We start from the raw sequence: 25,584 nt of genomic DNA, 5'->3' as shown, positions 1-25,584 counted from the left end.
ACTCACGGTAACAGATTCATGATGGAATCTTATTGACACATGCTAATAGGTACATATACTAAGGGGCTATGCATCTAAATGGTTGTGACTATTAATGAAGGGGTGTTTCGGTTTAGTTATTTTAGGTTTTTTTATTGATTAAAAAATTGATACGATATTTGATTTTTTCCTAAAATAAAATAGGTTAAGTAAAAGGGCATTTAAGTAATTTGACTTTTTGATTTTAGGGTTCCCACTTTTAATATAGTATAGATAGATAGATAGATATTGTTCAAATGATCTCGACTTTTTTGTTTGTGGTTTTCACCTTTAATGATATTTGGATTTTTTGTGTTAAAAACAACTAAATCCAAGAATTATAATATTATCACATCTAATCCTAACCTTTAAAACATGATGTATGGGTTGAATTTAAGTGGTGAATGTAGCTTATTAGCTACAGGTTTAGCCAAACCTGTTATTTTCGTACACAAAACAATAAATTTATGGTGAAAAATTTCTAAATGTTAACATATATTATATTAGTCATAATATCAAATGAACAATAAATGTGATGCAAAAATTGACCAATGTATTAAATTTAAATCTTGAATCCGGCTCTTGGATTTTCCGTTCTAAACTAAATTCCCAAGAACTAGTTAAGAATTATTCTAGACCTTGTTATGGTACGAAACCATGTAGATTGACCTTGGGGACGTGTTGGCTTATGATGCCAAATTCACAATATTAAGGTCCGAGGTAAGTGGAGATCTAACCACTTTACGTGTTTTTTCTAAAAGCAAGCATGTCAAATGTTTGACAAAATGCATGAAAGAGTATTTTAGAAACAACATGTGGGAACAAGCATGTGTAATACGTTCTATAATGAACAATACTATTAGGAAAGAGTATTCCTGTCATCTAGCCTCAACCAAAATAAATACGAAGAATAGAGTGGGCCAAAGCCCACAAGCTGGAACAGTTAAATTGAAAGGGGATTTAAGTTGCTGCCTTGCTGGCAATGCTGCCAACTCGTCAAGTTCAATTCCATAAGACCTCGTTTTTTACAAGCGAGAATATTGTATAATTTGAGACTAGCATGAGTGCTTTGAATACTAGTTTGGACTGCCATGTATATGTGGGGACGAGCGTATATTTGGTAGGCGAGCATAGTTTTGGAAATCGTTGTGCTTTCAGATTGTTTTACCTACACCTGATGAATTGATAATACTATGCTTTATTGCATATCTTAGTATGTTTTATTAAATGCATATATTTCTGTATTTACCACATTCTTTGTGCATGAACATGAGCATGGGTGTTTATAATTCATTTTGCATTGAGTAGCTGAGTCCCAACTAGAGTTTTGGGCAATGTTGTTGCATAGTTATTGTTACGCGGCGCCTTCCTGAGATTCCTTGGAAGGGCGACGTAAGGCTAAGCAACTGATGTCAGTGCAGTTACTGTCCGCCAACTGAGGTCCCCTCCGTACGCTAGACTAGATTGTCAGTGTCGTACGTGAAAACCAATGTCAAGAGCAATTGAGAGAACAGAAATGAGAATTGAAAATGAAAGAAAGCTTGATTGCATTAATGAAAGCTATTACAGAAAGGCAACGCGGTGTCGAGGGGGAGAGACACCAGTACAGAGAATTGTTTGCTTGCTAGAAAATTTGATTGCTTGATCCCCCCTAATAATGCTTAAAAAAAAATAAACCAAAGCTACAAGACTAGACTTGATTAAACTAGAGAAACATAATGGAAGTACATGGAATAAAACTACTCTATATTTACAATGAAAAGGACTTAGTTTTCTACAAGGCAGAAACAGGTCCGTTGTCAGTAGCATAGTCTTTGGCATCCGGGTCTGCGCTCGCGGCGTTGTCTGCACGCGCGGCGCTGTTGGCATCGGCCTGCGGTTGGGCGCTGGCGAGGGATATCGGTGAGGCGACAGAGGCACATGCACGCTTGTCACTTGGCGCGGCCAAGACCACAGGGCCGTCCGTGGCGCTAGGCATTGGGAGGCTTGCTAGGACGCCACGGGGCGCGCCCAAGGGGTCATGGGGCATGGATGGAAAGCCGCCCATGACATTCTCCCCCACCTGAGTTGGCGACGTCCTCGGCACCTTACTTGCAAGATAATCTTCAATTAGGCTCTTATAGGCTTTGAGGTTTGTTCCCCTCTCCCAAGTAATCTCCTCCGCATCACATCCCTGTCATTTCACCAAGAACTCTTGGTGATCTTTCCTTGAGGCATGAATCACCCTATCATCAAGGATAGCTTCAACATGCCTTTTCCCTTTTGAATTGGGCCCTCGAATACTGGATATTGTGAGCTGGCTCCGTGAAGGATCCTCCGTGTCTTCCCGAAAAGGTTTTAGGAGACTGACATGGAAGACATGATGAATTTTCTACCAAGCTGGGGTATCTACCCGGTATGCAACTTTCCCAATGTGCCTTTCAATGGACAAGGGTCCAATGTATTTTTGCAATAGGCAAGGGTCATGGACCCCCGCAAATAAGTACCACTTTGGAATTTTGACCATCAATTTGTCTCCTACTTGGTATTCAACAAAGCGACGATTGTGATCAACATGCCTCTTCATCCGCTTTTGAGCCTTGACAAGATAGCTCCGCACTATCTCCAAATTTCGCTTCCACTCTTTTGAGAAGCTAGCAGCTAGAGGAGATTTAGACATATTTGGTGCATTGACTGTGTGCGGGAGTAGCGGTTGTTGTCCGGTAACAATTTCAAAAGAGCTTTTGTTTGTACTAGAGCTCTTTTGTGAATTGAAACACAGTTAAGCAGCATCCAGAAGCTTCACTCAATTCTTCTGCAATCTACGGTTACAGCCGGAGATATTCCTCCAACATACCATTGAACCGCTCCGTCTGACCATCAAATTGCAGATGAAAACTTGAGATGTGCCTTAGCTTTGACCCAAGGCACTTAAAGAGTTGGGTCCAAAAGTTACTAGTGAAGAGTGAGTCACGATCACTAACAATGTCTTTAGGCAGGCTCCAATATTTGACTACATAAGAGAAGAAGAGTCGAGCTATATTTTCTACTGATATATATTGTGGGACAGCAATAAAGGTAGCATACTTGGAAAACCGATCTACCACAACCAAGATAGTTGTGAGATCTCTGAATTTGGGCAATCCGGTGATGAAATCCAGGGAAACGCTTTCCCAAGGTCTCTTTGGGACAGCTAGTGGTTCCAAGAGTCCCGCTTGTATTAAGCGGTCCGATTTTTCCTTCTGGCATACTAAACAAGTCTTCACATACTGAGCGACATCATCGGCCATTTGAGGCCAATAATATGCACGGCGAAGTAACGCCATGGTGCATTTCTCACCAGGATGGCCGACCCACAAAGTATCATGACATTCCGCTAGAACAGTCCTTCGCAGATCTCCTCCTTTAAGAACATAAAGTCGGTTCCCTTTCAATTTCAGGAAACCATCTTCCATGTAGAACTGGCGAGTCTTGCCCTGTCCTACCAAATCAACCAAATACTGTGCAGCAGGATCCTTGATGAGTCGACCTTGTATCTGGTCCTTGATGGAGGAGGCTACTTCGCTCCCCCTTAGGGTGGTGAGTAGGCACACCGATGCTAGACTAGCTCTCCGACTGAGTGCATCAGCAACATGATTGGTCTTCCCACTTCGGTACTCCAGGTTGAAGTGGAATTCAGCTAGGAGTTCCTGCCACCTGGCCTGTCGACCAATCAACTTCGGCTGGGTCATGAAATGGCTAACAGTTGTGTTGTCTGTCTTGACCACGAACAGGGTCCCCAGCAGATAGTGCCTCCAAAGGCGCAAGCAGGGATGGCAACCAATAATTCTTTCTCATGGGCGGCATAGCGCCGTTGTGCATCCTTCAGCTTCCAACTCTCGTACGCTACAAGATGCCCTTCTTGTAGCAAAACTCTACTGAGGGCATAGTCAGATGCATCTGTGTGTACTTCCAATGGCTTGGCCAGATCAAGGAGGGCCAAGACGGGGCTACTACACATAGCCGCTTTCAATGCGTTGAAGGCCTCCGCTCGCTTGGGTCCCCATTCCCAAGGCGTGACCTTCTTGAGGAGTTCTGTCAATGGTACTACAATGAGGGAGTAGTTTTTCACAAATCACCGATAGAAATTGCATAGACCAAGGAACACCCTCAAGGCGTGGATATCCTTAGGCGGCGGCCAATCTGTGATTGCCTGAATCTTCTATTGGTCCATCTTGATCCGCCCTTCCTCGATGACATGTCCGAGGAAGTAAACTTTACTTTGAGCAAAGGAGCACTTAGATAGCTTCGCATATAGTTCATGCTCCCACAATCAAGTTAGGACCTTCCGCAAGTGCATCAGGTGTTCCTCCAATGTTTGGCTATATACCACAATGTCATCCAAGTAGACCACCATGAATTCATCAATGTACTCTCGGAAGACTTGGTTCATCAAAGTGCAAAACGTAGTTGGGGTGTTATTCAAGCCAAACGGCATAACCAGGAAATCGTACGACCCATATCTTGTCACAAAGGTCGTTTTGTGTTCATCACCCTCTACAATCCGAACTTGCCAATAACCTGTCTTCAGGTCTATTTTGGTGAACACCGTCGTACAACCCAGTCTATTGAACAAGTATGCCATTAGTGGAATAGGGTACTTGTTCTTCACAGTAATTTTGCTTAGAGCCTGATAGTCCACATAGAGTCGCAGGCTACCATCATATTTCTTTTGGAATAGCACAGGGGACCCATATGGGGATTTGGAGGGCACGATGATCCCTGTGTCTAGAATTTTCATCAATTGTCTCCGAAGCTCAGTGAGTTCGGGTTGTGACATTCTATAAGGCACCCGAGCGGGTGGCTTCGCGCCCGACACCAACTCAATTTCATGGTCCACAGTGCGTCTAGGCGGTAGTCGCTTTGGCATGTCTTGTGGCATGGCATCTTCAAACTCCAGTAGTAACTCCTCCATGGGCTTATGAGACCCGAGGAGCGTTCTATATCTTCAATGTAGAGGGTTGCCAGGAACATAGGTTCATGTCTTTTGACCCCCTTCTTCAACTACAAGGTCGAGATGTTCTCAACGACCATCTTCATGGGCATGGACGGGATAATGCAGGGCTTGGTCCCGTTTACTACCATCATCAGTAACATTTCAGCATACGGTATAGTCATGGTGTTGGTTTGCCTCAGGAATTCCAATCAAACTATCAACTCGAAGTCATCTATGATCATCACGCGCAGGTTGAATTTTCCTTCGTAAGGGCCAAGCTTCACTGGTACCTCTTTGGCTATCCCACCCACTGGCTGAGGAGGTGAGTTGATAGCCTTAACACTACCTCTGCCTTTTCCTACAACTAGACCAAGGCGCTCCACCTGAGTCGAGGCTAAGTAGTTGTGGGTAGCACCCGTGTCTATCATCGCCCGAATGGGCTTGCCATTTACCTTCATCTCAACGAACATTAAGGTCCTCTCTTGTTTAGGAGGATTCCTCTCATCCGCCTTCTTTTTCCCTTTCTTGGTGCTTGAGCAGGGGTCCTTCTTTTTACGGATGCCAGCACTGGTTCCCGCTAAGGCCTCAGAAATGGAGCAAACAATTGCATTGAAGGCATATACTGGCTCGGTCTAGTCTGCATCGTCTATGTTGTCATCTGTCCCATAATTAAAGGTTTGATGGGCATTCATCTATACATGTGGTCACTCGTTATTACAATGTGGTCCGTCGCAATGACGACATCCCGAAGGAGGCTTTCTCCCCCGGTCATTGTTGTTTGACGCAACACTATTGCTGCCTGAGGAGGGAGCCTTAGATTTGGTTGCACTCCGATCTCCCCCACTTCTGCTAGGGCCACCATTTCTAAGTTGGCCCCCTTTGAATCCTGCTCGGACAGGTGGCTGAGGCCGATTCTTCCAAGCTTCCACTTGATAGTCCCCAAGGTATTCAGTTGCTTGGATCGTCTTGGGTAGGGTATCTACCCTTTGTGTTTGCAGTTCCATGCGGGCATAAGGTTTCAACCCTTCTAGGAAGGTGAAGAGATTTTCTTTGTCCCCCATGTCACATATGTTTATCATGAGCGCGGAGAATTCCCGCACGTAGTCCCGCACTGACTTGGTCTGGCGGAGCTCCTGTAGCTTTCTCCTTGCATTGTATTTAACATTTTCGGGGAAGAACTGTAGGCGTATGGCTGCCTTCAGTTCTGCCCATGTCTCAAGAGTATCTTCACCGGCCTTGGTTGCTTCGTACGTCACCCGCTACCAGAGTTTAGCATCACCCTGAAGATACATGGCAGCAGTTGCTACCTTCTTAGTTTCTTCTAGGCCTCCAACAACATCGAAGTACTGTTTGATGTCAAAGATGAAGTTTTCCACTTCCTTGGCATTCCTAGCTCCAATGTATGGCTTTGGCTCAGGAATTTTTAGTTTTTGTGTCACGGAAGCGGGGTTCGTAGCGCCCCCGATTTGGTTTCCACCGCCTCGAAGCAGGCCCTGTAAAGCAGCATTAACAACATTGAGCTTGTCTGTCAAGTCATCAATAGTTTGTTGCATGGCAGTCACCCTGTCTGCCTCTTGTGCCTTTAAGCTAAATCCTTGGCACGCTCCTGTTGGAGTCCCTCTAATTTGCCAAAAATTTTGGCTACCTCTGTGGCTGCCGTTTGCCAATCTCCCTCGGAGTCGCGACTGATGTTTTCTATGTCAACTTAGGCTTGGAGAACCCTACGGTCCAAGTCATCCAACCTTTTCCCTAGGTTGGTTCTTAGTTCAGGCACCGTATCCACAATGGGGTGTAATCCGTCAACCGTCTATTCAAGGGCCGCAATGCGTTCCCCATGATTCACCATGGTAAGAAATGGTGGTAATGGCAATGTGTTCCCTCGTCCGATGTCAAGCCTAGGCTCTGATACAAACTGTTATGCGGCGCCTTCCTGAGATTCCTTGGAAGGGCGACGTAAGGCTAAGCAACTGATGTTAGTGCAGTTACTGTCCACCAACTGAGATTCCCTCCGTACGCTAGACTAGATTGCCAGTGTCGTACGGGAAAACCAATGTCAAGAGCAATTGAGAGAACATAAATGAGAATTGAGAATGAAAGAAAGCTTGATTGCATTAATGAAAGCTATTACAGAAAGGCAACGCGGTATCGAGGGGGAGAGACACCAGTATAGAGAATTGTTTGCTTGCTAGAAAGTTTGATTGCTTGATCCCCCCTAATAATGCTTAAAAAAAATAAACCAAAGCTACAAGACTAGACTTGATTAAACTAGAGAAACATAATGGAAGTACATGGAATAAAACAACTCTATATTTATAACGAAAGGACTTAGTTTTCTACAAGGCAGAAACAGGTCTGTTGTTAGCAGCATAGTCTTTGGCATCCAGGTCTGCGTGCGCGGCACTGTTGGCATCGGCCTACGGTTGGGCGCTGGCGAGGGATATCGGTAGGGTGATAGAGGCACATGCGCGCTTGTCACTTGGCGCGGCCAAGACTACGAGGCCGTCCGTGGCGCTAGGCATTGAGAGGCTTGCTAGGACACCACGGGGCGCGCCCAAGGGGTCCTGGGGCATGGCTGGAAAGCCGCCCATGACATTATGCATGCATTGAATCAGTATCACTTGGCTCGTGTCATGTCTCGGGTGTTCACCGCACACTGAAACTAAAGGGAGGCCACTGACTATTTCCACTCGATCGACCAACGTCTCAAGCCTCATATCAGAACCACATATGTAGATGTGAGCTAGCTTTCTTGTGTTCGCTCGACCAGCGTCCCAAGTAGTGTTCACAGTTGATTGACCCAGCCAGTGTGGGTGTTCAGTAAGCCACCATTCTAGTGTTCATAATCAGTCTTTCTCCTCGTGAGCCGACTGTGCCCTCTTGACTGTCGCTTGTTATGGAATATTGCTCTCTTGCTCGCACAACTCTAACTATCCTTTGATTTTTGTCGCTAAGATGTTACTTAATGCTTATTTGAAGAATGATTAGTGTATTTCTCAGACAATAGATGAGTTATTTATGATGTGTCGATATATCTCCGGGAAAAACTGGGCAGCAATTCGGATTGGTCTTGAGAGAAAACTTTCTTTTCATCTCTCCTGAATTTGAGAACTAACATATATAGTGTGTCTCTCGAATAAAAGGCGTCATTGATCTCCTTGTTGTGAGCAGCTAATTTTTTATCATGTTTGAATTTATTCCCATTTTTCTCCACTCACTACTCACTTTCTCCACTCACTACCCACTTTCCCCACTTTACCCACTCATGTTCCCCACTCTCCCTAAAAATATTTCCTCCACTCATTCTTAAATAACACACACAACACACACAAAGGGGGGCAGCTACAACTTCTCCAATTTTTCTCCCTAAAAACATTTATGTTTCCACCATAAAAGCTCATCTTCTTCTCTTCCCCAAACGACCTCATTTTAGCTAAAAACTTCACTCAAAACGAGCTGAAAAATAGTCACGGAACAGAGAAAAAATACAGCTTAAATTCTCTCAAAATGAAGCTGAAAAACTGCTCTAAAAACCAGTAAAAACAGCCATGTAAGAGCTCCAAAAAACCAGCCATTTTCATCTCAAATTAGGCCTCAAAACGCAGTTGAAAAAGCTGCTAAAAGTGCAGCAAAAACAGTCTCTCAAACCCAGCAAAACTCAGCTGAAAAACAGCACTAAACTGTGCCAAAATCATCTCCAAACGTAGTGCATAATCACCCAAAAACGTAGCTGAAAACTCCATGGAAACACAACTCAAAACTCTGTCACTCGAGGTCTTCGACGAAGCTCTGCGCGCCCGATCCGGTTTGTCCGAGTTCTCTCATAGAAACTCCATCTTTGTAGTCAACAAATCTTCATGTATATAAGACGGTCCGTTCTTTCTGTTTCTTTAACTATTTTGTTCTAAATTTCATGTTGCCTTACTTTGTTGTTTGATTTAGTGTTTAATCCATTTCCAATTTTAATTCCATTTCTTACTGCTTTCTTCTGCTCTTAATATAAATTTTTTTCATTTTTCCTTTGATCTTTGTTGTTTGTCTTGTTAACTGTTTGAGTTTTAGTATTTTTCGTTGATTTTTGCTATGTTTTTGTGGAATTTTCAATGCTTTGTTTTGTCTTTTTTTTTGTGCTTTTTTTTGGATCTTCAATCCATTTGGAATGTTTGTTTGTTGCTGGATTTTTTTTTTTTTTTAAAAGGGGACAATCATTTGAATCTGGGCTAAGGTGAAAAATGCAATTTGGGTCTAGGATAGGCAAAGAAGAAAAGGGCCTCTAATGTGGTGGACTTTAGATTTTGGATTGGACATTAAATAAGGTAGTTTAGGCCTCCATTAGTTTCGAATCCATACCTCATGACTTTGCAATAATCTCAAGTAGGAAAAATAATTCAATGAATATCGTAGCTTGCTTTAGGCGCGATTAATAAATCCTCGTGAATATGAGTATGGTTCCCGTAGCATAGGTGAGATGCATAAATGTCAATTCGGGTGTGCATTTCATGTGACCCTACCATAATTTTGAATAATAATAATAGAATAAAATATGTTGTAAATCGCGGGTGTATTTCATGTGACATGGTTTGCAAGTGTATGACGATTGTGAATAATTCTATAAATATTAAAAGCGGTTAATAAGCTAAAAATGCATCATAGGTTAAAACATGTAATAAATCGGATAATAGGCCAATTATAATAGTTTAAGCGACCGTGCTAGAACCACGGAACCCGGAAATGCCTAACACCTTCTCCCGGGTTAACATAATTCCTTACTTAGAATTTCTGGTTCGCAGACTTCAAAAGGAAAGTCGAATTTCCTCGATTTGGGATTTAAAATAAATCGGTGACTTGGGACACCAATTAAAATATTCCAAGTGGCGACTCTAAAAATTGAACAAATAATCCCATTTCGAATAATGTCCCTTAAATTGGAAAAACTCCCTTATACTACCTTCGGGTGTGTAAAAAGTAGGTGTGACAACTCTGGCGACTCCGCTGGGGAGAAGAACCCAGAATCTCTTCAGTGTTCAGAATTCGAGCTTGGAATAACTGTTATAGTTGGCTTTTATTTATTATCTGATTTTTACGTGTTTGAACATAATGTGTTAAATGATGCTTTTTACCGCTTTGATATTGCTTGAATTGTATATAAAACTGTTTCGAAACCTTTTTCTCCCTGAGTCTTCTAAATCATCTGGGAAGTGTGCACTTTGTGTGACTTCGTTTCTGTTAGAGTCATTATCCCAAATTTAGAACGAGGTTCGGACAAGTTGCAAAGCCGGTGAAACTTCTGTATTCCCGATACGCTGCCCCCCCCTCCCCCGGCTCGAGCTGTTCGCTCGGGTAAGCCAGGTCTAGAACAATACACCTAGATTTTTAAACCTATAATAACATAGCCTCATGCCGGATCCCTAATAGGAACGTTTGTTTGCATCACGTGCATTTGACTTTGGGGTCTCAACACAGGGGTTGGGTTCGTCTAGGACAGGTGTACCCAAATTAAAAAGATCATCCTGATGCATCTTACGTGCTACTTGCGCATCTATTTGTTTCGGCTTGCATGTTGACCGGCTTTTAGAATAGGGAAAAAAATCAAAAAAAAAAAAGAGAAAAAATCAAAAATAAAAAATAGGACTGAGAGGTAGGTATTTAGAAAATTCTACTCTGCCGAAATTCTAAAAAAAAATTCATTCCAAAATGAGCCAAAATTTTCAAGTGCCATGTTTCCCCTATTCCGTCAAAACTGACCGAACTACACGGGTCTGATTCTCACCGGATGTGAGATACGTAGGCAAACCTCATCGGTTCCGACCCCAATTTTCAAAAAAAATCCAAAAATATTTTCTTTTAGTTCCTTCTTTAGAAATATTTCCTTAGAAAATTCAAAAAAAGGGGAAGAAATTTTTTTAATTTCAAAAAAAAATTAGTTTCTTTCTTTCTAAAGTCTTTCATATGGAAAAAAAGAAATAAAAAAATCAATCAAAAATCAAAATCCAAAATACGGATTTCCTTTATTTTGAAGTATTTTTCCAAAATATTAATAAAAAAAAACAAAAAGGGGGGAATATTCTTTTCTTTCTTTAAAGGTATTTCTTTTATAAATGTAAATAAAACAAAATTGAAAAAAAATTGAAGTCCAAAAATATTTTTGCTTTTCTTTAGATATACTTTTGTAAATGAATAAAAAGCTCAGAAATTCAAAACATTTTCTTAAAAGTTCCCTCTATCGAAAAGTAAGAGGCAACATCCAAAATCCAAAGCTTGGCTTGCACATTGAAGCTTGGCTTGCACATTTGAGCTCCTTGACTGCCGATAAAATTGAGTGGGCATTCAGATGACTTCCTGTCACCGAAGCAGTATACATGTCAGCTGAAGTGTGTTATCTCCTCCTAATGGGCATCCGGAGCATCCAGCCGTATGCTCCCCACAGGGTTTTGCGCCAATTAGGAAGATTTCAAACCGTCTCCCATGATGAAAATTTGAGTAAACATGTCATTGAATTGGGCCCAAAAGTCGTATTTCCAGAAGGGAGACTTCGCCAGGTGTGGAATGAATGTAGATTTCTTGAACCTAAGACCATGGTGCGAGATCTAGCTAGAGGTGAAGTGGACCCTAAGTACATTTTTTGGTTCGGTAAAAGATTTCAGATTCCTGAGAGACCTGCTAAGAGAGTCCACGTTCAACAATTTACTAGCGATTCGCAAGAGCAGTGGGGCTGGTTGGCAAAAGAAGAAAGCTACAGGGCTAAAATAAGCCAGTTGGAAAGGCAAGTCATGGACCTTCAATTTGAAAATGGTTTGCAAGCCGCCACAGATGACGGAGAAAAGAAAAAACTAAATCAAGAAAATAAAGCCCTCAAAGCTCAAATCCGGAAGATGAAAATAGCTGCTAGAAACCCGGAAAGAAGCCGAGCAGATGAAAGGCTTATAAGCAGTCTGAAAAAGAAAGCCCTTGAGTGTCAAGATGACCTAGAAAAGTCTGAGGCCAGTCTAGCAAAAGCCCGGGCTCAATTAGCGGAAAATGCAAAAGGTCGGACATAGTTTGTGCAACAAATGAAGAGAAAATATGAAGGGACAAACTAGTTTGAGAAGAAAGGTAACTACTCTTGAGAATGAGGCAACCAAGCAGGCTAAAGATTTCAAAGCTGACAGGAAAACTGTTATGATTTGATGGCTCAGATGGAGGAAAGAATACAACAATTGCAAAATCAACAACTTTATGACTCTCAAGTGTTAGAAACCAGGAATCAGCAATTCGGGCGTCTGCTTCAGAAAAAGGGTAGAATCCGAGAGAGGGTTAAAGCTATTGCTGACTACATTGTCATGAAATGCCAAGCATGTGAGGACATGACACGAACCACTTTCTTCGCTGCAGTGATGACATTTGTCTACCAGATAATGAGTGATTTGGAGTGACTTCAAGGGGATCTCACATATAGGCCCATGGCGAGACCGAATGATGTCCCACGAGCCCCAGGAGTCGAAGCCTTAATGTATTCCTGATTTTCATTTATCGAGTCTGTATTTTGGTTTATTTTGAGTCTGTTCGCAGTTCCAAGAAAATGAGTAGTTTGAAGTCTTTTGTAATAGAAAAGTTTAGGAGTTTTTATTAATGAAAATCGAAAATTCCAAAAAAAAAATTGTTTCTTTATTTTTCGCATTTATTTTCTTGAACTACGTAATGATCTGATTCATGTTGCGTCGTGATACGTTGGCAATCCTCATCGAATTCGGTCATGATTTTGTAAATAACTCCAATAAGAAAGGGATGTGAAAAGAAAAACCTAGAAGAAAAACCCAAAAAGGAAGAAAAGAAATCCGAAGAAAAATAAAAGGAAAAATGAGAAAAGAGAGCGAGAAAAGAGACGAAAAAAATGGAAGATTGGAAGTGGAAAGAAGAAAAAATTGGGGAAAATAAGTAAAGCCGGGATGAAACATGCAACCGTTGCGATACACGTAGAAACATATTTGACTGTATAGGTGCATCACACCCCAATGTGCGATTACCTATATGTTATTTACTTCAAACTGACCAGTTTGTTGTATACTATTAAGTCCAGGTTTTATAGAAAGGTGGTTGGTTTTGTGGTAGTCTGGCTTCGCATCCATACTTCACAAGATCGAAGGGAAGCATTGAAATGTCTTCAGAAATGACTCTGCCAACAGTTCCTATTACGGATGAGAGTCCGATCTCGGGCATCCCAACTTCAGAATCGGAAGTTGCCAAGGAAAACAGGTTACTGCGTCTCCGCATGATGGAAATGTGGGACGCCTGGGCAAATGGAAGAGAACCACCAAGTGCAATCCCTGGATTTCCCGAGCTTTTTCCCAGGGCAAGTGGGACCTCCAACATCCCCATAAACTATCCAAATACCCCACTAGGATACCCTACTATTTCTGCCAACTTTGTGGGAACACCTTCTGTGGCTCGCCCCCAGGTGTTAGATTCAGGTGCAGCTTCGAATATCTTTACTGCTCCGCCTTGCTCGGCTACGGCACAGCCTACACTGCCTAGGACCAGCTTTGACCCATCATCCTTCACGTTCCAAACACCATCTTTCCCACTGGAACCTACACAGGTTCCCACCTATACTTTCTCCCAACCACCCCGGTATGAGTTTACCGCAAGGCAAGAGAAAGCCACCAAAACTTCTGAGCAAGAAGAGATTGCGAAGAAGATGAGGAGTATGGAACAGAGTCTCAAAAGCATACAAGGCTTGAGTGGACAGAAAAGTGTATCCTATGCCGACTTATATATGTTCCCTCATGTGCATCTACCATTGGGATTCAAAACCCCAAAATTTGAGAAGTATGATGGACACGGTGATCCTATTGCTCATCTCAAGAGATATTGCAACCAGCTGCGAGGAGCCGGTGGGAAGGAAGAACTCCTCATGGCCTATTTCGTAGAAAGTCTGGTTGGCATCGCATCTGAGTGGTACATGGACCAAGATTATCCCGCTGGCACATCTGGGATGACCTTGCTAGAGATTTCATCAGGCAGTTCCAGTACAACATTGATATTGCTCCAAATAGAAACTCATTGACAAACTTGAAGAAGAAATCCTCGGAAAGCTTCCGAGAGTACGCAGTTAAATGGCATGAACAGGCCTCCAGGGTAAAGTCTCCGATGGATGAGCTTGAAATGGTCATAGTTTTCCTCCAAGCTCAGGAAGCTGACTACTTCCAAAATATGATGTCCGCAATGGGTAAACCGTTCGCTGAAGCCATCAAGATTGGCGAAATAGTTGAAAATGGGTTGAAAATGGGTCGAATTCTAAGCCAATATGCAATCAGAGCTACCTCCCAAGCCATTCAGGGTGGGTCTAGAGGAGTAGCGAAGGGCAAGAAAAAGGAAAAAACATCCATGGCATCATCGGGTGCAAGAAAACACCATACTCCCAGATCCCTTTTCTCAGAAAGGACCCCGCAGCACTATTACCCCCACCAAGACGTAACATATGCTCCTCAGCCATACACGGTCATGAATGCTCAACCTTATGTCCAACCACAACAACAAGCCAACCAGAACCAAGCTCCATTCTCTAGAAACCAGCCTCCTTACCAAAACCACTACAACCCCCCGCCTCCACAAAACAATTTCCACCCTCGTGAACTACCCAAGAGGCCAAATTTTACACCAATTGGTGAAACCTACTCTAGCCTGTTACCAAAGCTTGTTCAAATGGGTCTGCTACAGCCTGTTCCTCAAACCAAGCAAAACCCAGCATCACCCGCTTACAGAGCCGGTACCCGATGCGCCTATCACTCAAGGGCAGAAGGGCACGACACAGATGATTGCTGGACTCTGAAGAGAGCCGTGGAGAACTTGATAGAACAAAGGAAGATAGTGTTAAGGGATGAAGATATTCCCAATGTGACTAAAAACCCACTGTCGGCCCACAACAACGGGCCGGTAATTGGAATGATTTGTGAGGACAAGGAATTCGACCCAGCATTGAAGGCCATCATTGCCATCGCTGATGTAGAAAAGAAACCAAAAGTTGCCCCGAAGCAAGACAAAGGGGAGAAAAAGAACAAAACCACCCCTCCAAAGTCAGAGAAGAAAGTTGAAGTTGAAACTGGGGCAATGCCTCCCAAAGATATTGTTCTCTATGTCCCTCGAGGCCGCAAAGAAAAGCAGATGACTTTGAGTCCTCCCAGGAGATTCGAGCTGAATAAGACAACCCAAATGTATGTGCCCAAGGGAGCTTATGTGATGTGGGGGTCAATTAATCCACCAAGGCTGAGTGAGCCCGTGGTTATTGGTCGCGCATCACAAAAGCCCATGACTGATCCTACCATTGTGCCCTGGAACTACAACAAATCAGTGGTGACTTACAAAGGCAAAGAAATCGCGAGAAAAGTTCAAGAAAATAACCTGGCTAAAAAATATTTCAATTTGGAAGAGGTGAACAATGCCACTAGAAAGCGCTTCCCATCTAAGAAGCCCGTGAGTGCTGAAGAAACGGATGCCTTTTTTCGAAAGATGAAAATGGCGGATTTTGAGGTTATCGACCATCTTTGAAAATTTCCCGCACAAGTCTCTTTGTTATCTTTGTTGATGAACTCTATCGAACATCAAAAGGTATTGATCAAGACCCTTAACGAAGCATATGTGCTTGTTGAGACTTCTGTAGAGCAGTTGGAGAGAATAGCGGAAAGATTTTTCGCATTCAACCAGATCTCCTTCAGCAAAAATGACTTGCCCCCAGAAAGGGCCGCACATAACAAAGCCCTACACCTGATAGTCAAATGCGAAGGGTACTACCCGAAAAGGGTTATGTTGGACGGAGGCTCTAGGGTAGACATTTGCCCACTCTCAACCCTGCAGCGTATGGAAATCAGTACCAAAGAATCCGACCCAACAACGTCTGTGTACCTACCTTTGATGGTATTTAAAGGGACACAATTGGAGAGATTGATCTGATTCTGACCATCGGCCCAGTAGACTTTGAAATAACCTTCCAGGTTCTGGACATGGACACATCCTACAACTTTCTTTTAGGGAGGCCGTGGATCCATGCAGCGGGGACTGTACCCTCTACTCTTCACCAGATGGTGAAATTCGAGCACGAGGATCAAGAGATTGTGGTCCACGAGGAAGATGAGCAATCAATTTATCGGGACCCATCCGTCCCGTGTCTTGAAGCAAGAGAGGGTAGCGAGCACATAGTCTATCAGGCCTTTAAAATCGTGGTCGCTAATCAATGCGAAGAAGAAAAACCTTTCCCTCAACCCTTCCTTTCTAATGCATCAATCATGGTGGCCAAAGAAATGATTAGGCACGGCTACAAACCTGGGAAAAGGCTTGGGAAATCATTGCAAGGAATAGCTGAACCTATCACCCTGACCGCCAGTGAAAAGTTCTTTGGGGTAGGCTTCCGACTTACTCCAGCTGATGTAAAATGGGCAGATGATAGAAAGAATGATGGTTGGGTATTGCCTCAGCCGGTGCCGCATCTGTAAAGAACATTTGTCAAGCCGAAATACAATGAGGAAGAGCAAGATAAGGCCTTTACGGCCGAAGAAATCGAAGAAATCTGTGGGGCCATGAGGAAGATACTGTATGAAGCCCACATGGCTCAACCAGGGGAAGGCTCAAGCACCGCTGAGGTGCTGTATATGGGACCTAATGCCAAACTGCAGAATTGGAAGGCCACGCCATTCCCAATCAGGCGAGAATCCGGGTAGACCTGTCCTGCCACTTTTTCTGCATCACGAGTTATTCTAGGGTGTAACTCGGATGTTTTCTTTAGTTTCCTATTTTTTAATTTCCAATGTAAACCCTGTTATCTTCAAATTCAATGAAATAAAATCAACATTTCATCATTCATCTTTCTTTATTCTTCTGATTCGGTTATTTTTCTCTTTTATTTCTTCTTTCAATTATAATAATGCGACCTTAAATAACATGACATGCTTGCGGACTTCATTCCCAGATCCAAACACGCTGTCTAACTATGAAATAATGAACCAAGAACCAGAATACGATGAAGAATAGGCTTTTAGGGAAATAAATCGAGAATTGGAACAATTTGAGAATAAACCTAAGCCGAACTTAAATGATACCGTGCCAGTTAATTTGGGCAGTTCTGAAGAAATCAGGGAAACCAAGATAAGCATTCACACATATGGAAAAACCCGGGACGCATTAATCCAACTCCAGTTTGAGTTCAAAGATGTGTTTGCTTGGTCATATGACGACATGCTAGGACTAAGTGTTGATTTGGTGGTTCATAAGTTGCCAACTTACCCCGACTACCCCCTGTCCAGCAAAAGCAAAGAAAGTTTAAAACTCACATCAGTGACAAGATTAAAGAAGAAGTCACAAAACAGCTGAAAGCGGGGGTGATCCGAGTAGTTAGGTATACCACATGGCTAGCTAATGTAGTTCCATTGCCAAAGAAAGACGGGAAGACCCGGGTTTGTGTGGATTACAGAGATTTAAACAGGGCAAGTCCCAAAGACAACTTCCCTTTGCCAAACATCCATATCCTTGTTGATAACTGCGCCAAACATGAGATACAGTCCTTCGTAGATTGTTTCGCAGGATATCACCAGGTGTTGATGGATGAAGAAGATGCAGAAAAGACAGCTTTTACCACACCTTGGGCTACATACTATTATAGAGTCATGCCATTTGGTCTGAAGAACGCCGGGGCAACCTACATGAGGGCCATGACTACCATTTTTCATGATATGATGCACCAAGAGATAGAGGTATACGTGGACGATGTAATCATCAAATCCAAAACTCAGGATGACCATGTTCGGGAGTTGAGAAAATTCTGTGAGCGGCTACGCAAATATGATTTGAAGCTAAACCCTGCCAAGTGCGCATTTGGAGTCCCATCTGGCAAACTCTTGGGTTTCGTAGTCAGCTGAAAGGGCATTGAGTTAGACCCAACAAAGATAAAGTCCATTCGGGATTTGTCTCCTCCGAAAACCAAGAAGGATGTTATGAGTTTGTTGGGTAGATTGAACTACATCAGCCGGTTCATTTCCCAGTTAACCTCCATGTGTGAACCCATATTCAAGTTGTTAAAGAAAGATGCGGCGATCAAATGGACAAACGTGTGCCAAGAAGCTTTCGATAAAATCAAGGAATATCTGTCGAATCCGCTAGTATTGGTCCCACCTGAGCCAGAGAGGCCTCTGTTCCTGTATCTGACCGTCTTGGAAAATTCTTTCGGCTGTGTCCTCGGGCAACATGATGTGACCGGAAAGAGAGTGCAGGCCACTATTTGAGCAAAAAGTTTACCAGTTATGAAGCCAAGTACACTTTACTGAAAAGAACTTGTTGCGCTTTAACTTGGGTCGCTCAGAAGCTGAGACATTATTTGCAGACCTACACCACTTACCTCAAAACCAAGTTGGATCCTTTAAAATACATATTCTAGAAGCCAATGCCCATTGAGAGGTTAGCAAAGTGGCAGATCCTGCTCACGGAATTTGACATAGTCTACGTCACTCGCACAGCAATGAAAGCCCAGGCATTAGCAGATCACCTGGCTTAAAACCCGGTTAATGATGAATACCAACCTTTGAGCACTTACTTCCCAGATGAAGAGGTAAATTCAATTGAGGCAATATCTGAAGATATTAATACTTGGAAAATGTTCTTTGATGGAGCGGTAAACGCAAAAAGGTGTTGGAATCGTGGCAATCTTTATCTCACCCACTGGTCAGCATTATCCAGCCACGACCCGGCTTCGGTTTTTCTACACAAACAATACCGTGGAGTATGAAGCCTATATTATGGGTATGAATATGGAAATTGACCAAGATATCGAAGAATTGTTAATCATGGGAGATTCAGATCTGATTATCCGACATGCCCAAAGAGAATGGGAGACTCGAGATGTCAAATTTATTCCCTACAAGCAATATGTAGAAGATCTTAGCAAGCGGTTCAAGTCAATAGAGTTCAGATACATCCCTCGTTGTCACAATGAACTGGCCGATGCACTTGCTACTTTGGCCTCGATGCTGCCATACCCAGGCAATGCCCATATTGATCCCTTAGAAATCCAAATCAGGAAAAGGCATGGCTACTGTAATACGGTTGAGGCGGAACCAAATATTCAGCCATGATATCATGACATCAAAAGATTTTTGAAAACCAAAGAATACCCCGAGCAAGCCAGTGGAGACCAAAAGAGTACCATTAGATGACATGCAAGTGGTTTCTTTTTGAGTGGTGATGTCTTGTACAAAAGGACCCCGGACCTCAACTTGTTAAGATGTGTTGATGCCGAAAAAGCCAGAAAAATCATGTACGAAGCTCATGCAGGAGTGTACGGACCCCACATGAACGGGTATATTTTGGCAAAGAAAATCCTTCGAGCGGGTTATTACTGGATGACCATGGAAAAAAACTACTTCAGTTTTGTTAGGAAATGTCATCAGTGTTAGGTGCACGGTGATTTGATTCATGCACCTCCCATAGAACTGCATCCCATGTTAGCGCCTTGGCCATTTGTTGCTTGGGGCATGGACGTCATTGGGTCAATCGATCCAAAAGCCTCAAATAGGCACAAATTCATATTGGTCGCCATCGATTATTTCACGAACTGGGTTGAAGCAATCACTCTCAAATCTGTCACCAAGAAAGTTGTGGTAGATTACGTGCACTCCAATCTTATCTGCCATTTTGGCATTCCTGCAACTATTATTACAGACAATACTGCAAACTTGAATAGTCATTTGATGGGGTAGATATGCGAACAATTCAAGATAACGCATCAGAACTCTACTCCTTATAGGCCTAAAGCCAATGGTGTCGTCGAAGCAGCAAACAAGAACATCAAAAAGATTTTGAGAAAGATGATTCACAGTTCCAGGCAGTGGCATAAAATGTTGCCTTTTGCATTGTTGGGGTATCGCACTACTGTGTGCACGTCGGTCGAAGCAACCCCTTACCTTTTGGTTTATTGTACTGAAGCCGTAATACCCGCAGAAGTTGAAATCCCTTCTCTCCGGATCATTGTTGAAGCTGAAATTGAAGACAGTGAGTGGGTCAAAGCCCGTCTAGAACAGTTAACCCTGATTGATGAAAAGCGAATGGCCGCAGTCTGCCATGGGCAGTTGTACCAACAAAGAATAGCCCGTGCTTACAACAAGAAAGTATGGCCCAGAAATTTTGAAGTGGGACAGCTTGTTTTAAGGCATATTCTTCCTCATCATCAGGAAGCAAAAAGGAAATTTGCTCCTAACTGGAAAGGCCCATACATTATCCGAAAGATATTACCAAGAGGAGTATTATATCAGGAAGATATCAAAGGAAACTACCCCGAGGCAGCTGTGAACGCAGACGCGGTCAAAAGACACTATGTCTAGTCCTTCTGTAGCAATAGCACTATCCGATTGGGATGACAAAGGCTTTCATTCTTGCTACCCCAAATACTCCAATCCTTTTGCTAACCCTTTGAGCCGGTTACTTTCTTTCATTACCCTCTTTAAAACTCGAAAAAAAAAACAAAAAAAAGAAAGAAAAAAGAAACAAAATCAAAATGTTTCCCTAAACTACGTTCGACTTGATTCCGAAAGGATACGTAGGCAGCCTCCCTCCTGGGGTTCAGTCACACCAAAACAAAAATAAAATTTTCCCCAAAAGTGAAACTGGGGCAGATGTTATAATGGTTCGGCGATGATCCCGCCTGAACGGTTCCAAAGTTGTAATTCGATCCAACTCTTTTTACCCAAACCTTGTTCAAGTCCTTCCGATCAATCGGCGAAAAGTTTTCAAAATCGGAGAACGCAGTTGTTTGGATTCGATGCAATCAAGATAAGAGAAATAAAATAAGAGAGTCTTATTGGTGAAAACCTATGGGCACCGTAAGGCTATGGTGAGTAGAGAAACTGAAAAACGATAGAGTCTTGTTAGTGAAAACTCGTAAAGAACACTATAAGGTGACAAAGAGAAGAGAAATGAGAGAGGTCGATTGGCGAAAACCCGCAAAGGGCACCGTTGATCGAAAAGAAGAAACCCCTCACCACCATTGGTACTGAAAGAATCCTGGCAAGGTTTCTTGTTTTTAAAACACGGGTCGCAATGGGTTTATGAGAAGTTGGATAGTTGTGAAGATCAGGTATCCAATCCAAGAAGCATGTCATGTCTATTGAAGTTCGCATGCACTCCAGATAAGTCCTTCTTTCCTCCCTGAAAGGGACATTTCTCCTTAAATTCACTTTCTTGTCCTTTGTTTTATTTTCTTTGAATCCCTTTCGGTCTAACTCTGTTCTGAAACTAATACAAAAAAAGGTGGGAAGATTGGTCTTACCGGGTTCTGCTTAACAAAATCCAAGTCCAAAGAAAAGTACCCAGCCTCAGCGGGTGCATCAAGTCGATCCCTACTGGCCATGATGGCCGATGCTTTGAAATCAAAGTCATTGAAATGAAAAAAAATCCAAAGTCAAAAGCCCCTAGAGGTAAAATAAGGTGAAAAGACCAAAGCCCCACGTGGTTGAACCGTCATATGGAAAGTTTGGAAATTTGGGTTCCTTGGTTTAAGGAGAGAGATAAATCTTCAGAAAAGCCAGCAAACGGCAGAGGTTCTCACCAGAAGAGTTGGGTCGCGATCAAGTGATCAAAACAGTCAAGTCCATAAAACCAACAACTATTTAAAACTAACAATTGTTCTTTATTTGAAAAATTGAAACAGGTGCAATCCAAAGCAACCGTGCAAGAAGCAGGTGCAACCAAAATGGAAAAAGAAATGTGCAAGCGCTAAAAACAGCTTTGCAACAATAATCAACCCAAAAGGGAAGTCTCCTCCAAATTCTTTCCTGCATTTTTTTACTAAAAATGAATTGAACTTAAAGAAAATAGATAAGAAAAAAAATCAAAAAGAAAAAAAGAAAAAAAGAAGAAGAAGGGTAGTTTAGAAGCCCTTATATCAATCTTTTACCTTTTTGCCAACATTAGGGCTCCAATCCCTGAGTTGAGATTTTTAGACATAGGGCCTCCACTCCCTAGTCGCCTTTTGCCAACATTAGGACTTCAATCCCTGAGTTGAGATTTTTAGACATAGGGCCTTCACTCCCTAGTCGCCTTTTGCCAACATTATAGCTTCATTCCCTAGTCGTCTTTTTGCCAATATTAGGGCCCCAATCCTTGAGTTAAGATTTTAGACATAGGGCCTCCATTCCCTAGTCGCCTTTTGACAACATTAGGGCTCCAATCCCTGAATTGAGATTTTAGACATAGGGCCTCCATTCCCTAGTCGCCTTTTGCCAACATTAGGGCTTCAATCCCTGAGTTGAGATTTTTAGACATAGGGCCTCCACTCCCTAGTCTCCTTTTGCCAACATTAGGGCTCCAATCCCTGAGTTGAGATTTTTAGATATATGGCCTACATTCCCTAGTCGCCTTTTGCCAACATTAGGGCTCCAATCCCTGAGTTGAGATTTTTAGACATAGGGCCTCCATTCCCTAGTCGCCTTTTGCCAACATTAGGGCTCCAATATCTGAGTTGAGATTTTAGGCATAGGGCCTCCATTCCCTAGTCGCCTTTTTGCCAATATTAGGGCCCCAATCTCTGAGTTGAGATTTTTAGACATAGGATCTCCATTCCCCAGTTGCCTTTTGCCAACATTAGGGCTCCAATTCCTAAGTTGAGATTGTTATACATAGGGCCTCCATTCCCTAGTCGTCTTGTTGCCAACATCAGGGATCCAATCCCTAAGTTGAGATTTTTTAGACATAGGGCCTCCATTCCCTAGTCGCCTTTTGCCAACATTAGGGCTCCAATCCCTGAGTTGAGATTTTTAGACATAGGGCCTCCATTCCCTAGTCGCCTTTTGCCAACATTAGGGCTCCAATCCCTGAGTTGAGATTTTAGACATAGGGCCTCCATTCCCTAGTCGCCTTTTTGCCAACCTAGGGTCTCCAACCCCTAGTTGAGATTTTAAGACATAGGTCCTAGTTGAGATTTTAGATATAGGGCCTCTATTCCCTAGTCGTCTTTTGCCAACATAGGGTTCAATCCCTAGTTGTGATTATTTTTAGACATTGGGTCTCCATCCCCTAGTCGTCTTTTGACAATATAGGATCACAAATCCCTAGTTGAGATTATTTTTAGACATAGGGTCTCCATCCCCTAGTCGCCTTTTGCCAACATAGGGTCTCCACTCCCTAGTTGAGATTATTTTTAGACATAGGGTCCCCATCCCCTAGTTGCCTTTTCCAACACGGGGTCTCCACTCCCTAGTTGAGTTTTTATAGGTATAGGGCTCCACTCCCTAATCTCTTTCTCCTAAAGACATACGATCCTTGTTTTATTGCTTTCAATAGAGAAATAGTGTAGGGTTTGTTACAATAACTCACGAAATTTTCCTCTTGAAAACTGGGGCAGAAAACTTTCATTCGTTGTTTGTTTCGGTGACTGAACAGGTTTTTTTACCTCGAGGCACAAGTTTTTAGGCGACCAAAAGAAGAAGTCTCAATCCAGAATAAATAAAAAGAAGTGAACTCAAAGTGCAGAAGCGGAGAAGGATGCGGATTGCTCAAGATATGATTGAAGTCACAAGCTTCACATGTCTCGTCTTGATCCGAAAAGCTAAGGAAGAATGAACCATCACCTGCAGCTAACAAACATCGAGATTCAGATCAGAGTCTGCATGAAAAACCAGTCAAGACTCAAGATCAAGCTTTAGAAGACTCATAGATAGGAATTTTTTAACTCGTAGCTGATAGGCTTAGTTAGTCTTTTAAATTTTAATTTTGATGTAATAACAGGACCACGGATCGGAGCCTCAGCGGGACCTCACTCGACTCTCGAACTCATCATTCCATCATTTTTCTTAAACTACACGGGACCAGATTCCCTTATGACCCAGGATATGTATGATGTCCGCAATCAGGACTCAGTTGCACCCTTTCCTTTGTTTATTTTCCCTTTTGAAAAAAAAAAGATTTTGTTCAAAAATTAGTCACATGGCTCACCTTATCTTTGCTTGAAAACTCTTCATGTTTCCAAACAAAGAGGGGCAGCTGTGAGCAGCTAATTTTTGACCATATTTAAATTTATTCCCACTTTTCTCCACTCACTACCCACTTTCCCCGCTCATGTTCCCAACTCTCCCCACTTTCCCCACTCATGTTCCCCACTCTCCCCAAAAATATTTCCTCCACCCACTCCACTCATTATTAAATAACACACACAACACACACAAAGGGGGGAAGCTGCAACTTCTCCAATTTTTTCCCTAAAAACATTTATGTTTCCACCATAAAAGCTCATCTTCTTCTCCTCCCCAAACGACCTCATTTCAGCTAAAAACTTCACTCAAAACAAGCTGAAAAATAGTCACGGAACAGAGCAAAAATACAGCTTAAATTCTCTCAAAATGAAGCTGAAAAACTGCTCTAAAAACCAGTAAAAACAGCCATGTAAGAGCTCCAAAAAACCAGCCATTTTCATCTCAAATTAGGCCTCAAAACGCAGTTGAAAAAGCTGCTAAAAGTGCAGCAAAAACAGTCTCTCAAACCCAGCAAAACTCAGCTGAAAAACAGCACTAAACTGTGCCAAAATCATCTCCAAACGTAGTGCATAATCACCCAAAAACGCAGCTGAAAACTCCATGGAAACACAGCTCAAAACTCTGTCACTCGAGGTCTTCGACGAAGCTCTGCGCGCCCGATCCGGTTTGTCCGAGTTCTCTCATCGAAACTCCATCTTTGTAGTCAACAAATCTTCATGTATATAAGACGGTCCGTTCTTTCTGTTTCTTTAACTATTTTGTTCTAAATTTCACGTTGCCTTACTTTGTTGTTTGATTTAGTGTTTAATCCATTTCCAATTTTGATTCCATTTCTTACTGCTTTCTTCTGCTCTTAATATCAATTTTTTTCATTTTTCCTTTGATCTTTGTTGTTTGTCTTGTTAACTGTTTGAGTTTTAGTATTTTTCGTTGATTTTTGCTATGTTTTTGTGGAATTTTCAATGCTTTGTTTTGTCTTTTTTTTTGTGATTTTTTTGGATCTTCAATCCATTTGGAATGTTTGTTTGTTGCTGGATTTTTTTTTTTAAAAGGGGACAATCATTTGAATCTGGGCTAAGGTGAAAAATGCAATTTGGGTCTAGGATAGGCAAAGAAGAAAAGGGCCTCTAATGTGGTGGGCTTTAGATTTTGGATTGGACATTAAATAAGGTAGTTTAGGCCTCCATTAGTTTCGAATCGATACCTCATGACTTTGCAATAATTTCAAGTAAGAAAAATAATTCAATGAATATCGTAGCTTGCTTTAGGCGCGATTAATAAATCCTCGTGACTATGAGTATGGTTCCCGTAGCATAGGTGAGATGCATAAATGTCAATTCGGGTGTGCATTTCATGTGACCCTACCATAATTTTGAATAATAATAATAGAATAAAATATGTTGTAAATCGCGGGTGCATTTCATGTGACATGGTTTGCAAGTGTATGACGATTGTGAATAATTCTATAAATATTAAAAGCGGTTAATAAGCTAAAAATGCATCATAGGTTAAAACATGTAATAAATCGGATAATAGACCAATTATAATAGTTTAAGCGACCGTGCTAGAACCACGGAACCCGGAAATGCCTAACACCTTCTCCCGGGTTAACAGAATTCCTTACTTAGAATT

At 42.3% G+C, this 25,584-nt stretch overlaps 1 long non-coding RNA gene across 1 annotated transcript; it reads left to right on the top strand.

Moving 5' to 3' along the window:
- The first annotated feature begins 8,706 nt into the window (after positions 1–8,706).
- Positions 8,707–24,705, top strand: LOC142174875 (uncharacterized). The gene is made up of 2 exons (XR_012703963.1): positions 8,707–8,840; positions 23,363–24,705. It is a non-coding gene; the product is annotated as an uncharacterized LOC142174875 (long non-coding RNA).
- The last annotated feature ends 879 nt before the right edge of the window (positions 24,706–25,584 follow it).

Source organism: Nicotiana tabacum, chromosome 20 (assembly GCF_000715075.1).
Source record: "Nicotiana tabacum cultivar K326 chromosome 20, ASM71507v2, whole genome shotgun sequence".
In the NCBI taxonomy this organism is placed as follows: Eukaryota; Viridiplantae; Streptophyta; class Magnoliopsida; order Solanales; family Solanaceae; genus Nicotiana; species Nicotiana tabacum.
This window is presented reverse-complemented; position numbering and strand designations above follow the sequence as displayed.